The sequence below is a fragment of the Falco peregrinus genome, unplaced genomic scaffold (genome assembly GCF_023634155.1).
Source record: "Falco peregrinus isolate bFalPer1 unplaced genomic scaffold, bFalPer1.pri scaffold_83, whole genome shotgun sequence".
NCBI lineage: Eukaryota > Metazoa > Chordata > Aves > Falconiformes > Falconidae > Falco > Falco peregrinus.
This window is the reverse complement of record NW_026599640.1, coordinates 487,501-490,000: the sequence shown is the minus strand read 5'-3', so window position 1 is coordinate 490,000 and position 2,500 is coordinate 487,501.

Here is a 2,500-nt window from a genome sequence, read left to right as displayed (position 1 = left end):
AGCCGAGCCGAGCCGAGCCGATCTTAGGCGAGCCGAGCCGAGCCGAGCCGAGCCGAGCCGAGCCGATCTCAGCCCAGCCCAGCCCAGCCCAGCCGAGCCGATCTTAGGCGAAACGAGCCGAGCCGAGCCGATCTTAGGCGAGCCGATCTTAGGCGAGCCGAGCCGAGCCGATCTCAGCCGAGCCGATCTTAGGCGAGCCGATCTTAGGCGAGCCGAGCCGAGCCGATCTCAGCCGAGCCGATCTTAGGCGAGCCGATCTTAGGCGAGCCGAGCCGAGCCGAGCCGAGCTGAGCCGAACCGAGCCGAGCCGATCTTAGGCGAAACGAGCCGTGCCGAGCCGAGCCGAGCCGATCTCAGCCCAGCCCAGCCGAGCCGAGCCGAGCCGATCTTAGGCGAGCCGAGCCGAGCCGAGCCGAGCCGAGCCGAGCCGAGCCGAGCCGAGCCGAGCCGAGCCGATCTTAGGCGAAACGAGCCGAGCCGAGCCGAGCCGAGCCGATCTTAGGCGAAACGAGCCGTGCCGAGCCGAGCCGAGCCGATCTCAGCCCAGCCGAGCCCAGCCGAGCCGAGCCGTTCTTAGGCGAGCCGAGCCGAGCCGGGGAGAGGAGAGGAGAGGGAGAGGGAGAGGAGAGGGAGAGGAGAGGAGAGGAGAGGAGAGGGAGAGGAGAGGAGAGGAGAGGAGAGGAGAGGAGAGGAGAGGAGAGGAGAGGAGAGGAGAGGAGAGGAGAGGAGAGGAGAGGAGAGGAGAGGAGAGGAGAGGAGAGGAGAGGAGAGGAGAGGGCACGCATGCCGCCCAAGTCCCATTCCACGGGGCGATCACCATCGAGGACAGACGGGACGGCGGCGGCAGCAAAGGACCTCCCGTCGGCCGTGCACGTCGTGAACGGGTGCCCCGTTCGCTCCGGTTGGACCTCCCGAAGGCGGGGCTTTGTCGGTCCCGTTTCTTGACGGCCAGCGAGGCCGACGGAGGCATCTCCCCGTCCGCCGGGTCCGTCCGTCCGTCGGTTCCAGGCGATTGTCACGGGCCAATAGCAGGGCGCGCGGAGAGTAAGCCGCCGTCCGCCTCCGCCTCTTGGCGGACGCGCGCCCTGCTCCGAGGTAGAGCTAGCCTCCGCCTCCGCCGCTTTCCTCTGCCGGGTAGACCTGGCCTCCGTTTCTGGCCACCGCGCCCCCCCCCCCCCCCCCCCCCCCCCCCCCCCCACCGGCGACTAGGCAGCGAGAGCATCGGTCTCGGCCGTGCCGCACGGCATCCCGGGAGGCTGCCCGGGAACGGAAAGAGCGAGCTCAGTAACAGTCTCGCCGGTTGGGGGCGCGATGCCCCTGCCGGAGCCCTTCGCGGAAAGGACGGCCACGTTTACCCCTGGCGACGGGAGGGGACTTAGCCGCATTTCTGGGCCCGTCTGGTAGACCTGTTTTTCTCCTCCGTGCCGCCGAGGTGCCGAAGGGGTCGCACTCTCAACACTGCCTCCAGCGACGTCATCGTCGTGTGGCCTCTGTCGCCGCTCCCTCTCCCCGTGTCCAGATGCGCCACCCTCTTGCAGCCTGCCGCTGTCACGGCTGCCCTAGTCCGTACTATAGGAGAGCGAGCGGTGACTCCTCTCGCGAGCAGCGCGCTCGGCGCAGCCGGCTACTGAAGGGTGGCCGCCGGGGCCGGGCGTGTTTGTGTCGCCCATTCGCTTGCCCGTCCAGCGGGCCGGTCCGTGTTCGTGTCGCCCTTTCGGCTTACCCGTTCAGCAAGCGAGGCGTCCGCAAGTTAAACTCGGGCTGTTCCTTCCCGCGCGGTGCGCGTGGTGGTGGTGGTGGGGGAGCAAAGGCCGTGCGCCCAGCCCAGAGCCTGGTGCGGCGGCAGCAGCCGCAAGCAGCAGCAGCGAGGGTGGGAAGCCCCGCCGGGAGGGACCGCCAGCGAGGCCGGGAGAAACGTTACCCGCAGGCTCGTGGCGGCCGCCGACTGACTGTCAATGCCGTCCCAGGTAATCGTGTCCGTGGGGGGGGGCTGCCGCTTCTCGCTCCTTTCCCTTTCCTGATCGATGAGGCCATTCGGGTCGCGTCGGAGAGGGCCCCCGGCGGGCCGGCTCTGCTGTGCGCTCCCCGTGCCAGGGGTGGCCGCGGTGGCGTCCGGTGTTCGGGCCAGGGTGGTTTCCTTTCCAATTCGCCTCCCGTCGCGCGTGTGAGGTGTGCGCTTGCCCTCGGTGTCCCCGTGAGCAAAGAAAAAGGGGGAGGAGGAGGGTGCGACGGCGCGGTGGTGTGGCGGCCGTGGGTTGCGTGCTCTGCCTGTCCGTCCGCCCCCCCCCCCACCTTGCTCTGCTCATGTCGGGTTCCCGGGGCTTTCTCGTACCGAAACCGGGCTGTGTGACGGCCGCGTGGCCCTGCGAGTTTTCAGGCGGTCCTACACCACGCCGAGGTGTCGGTGCCGGCCTCGGTCCGGGGCTTACACCCCCGCGGGTGTGCCGGCCGCGAGCAGCGCATGGGCGGTGTGGTGGCCGAGCCACGAGAGACGAAACGG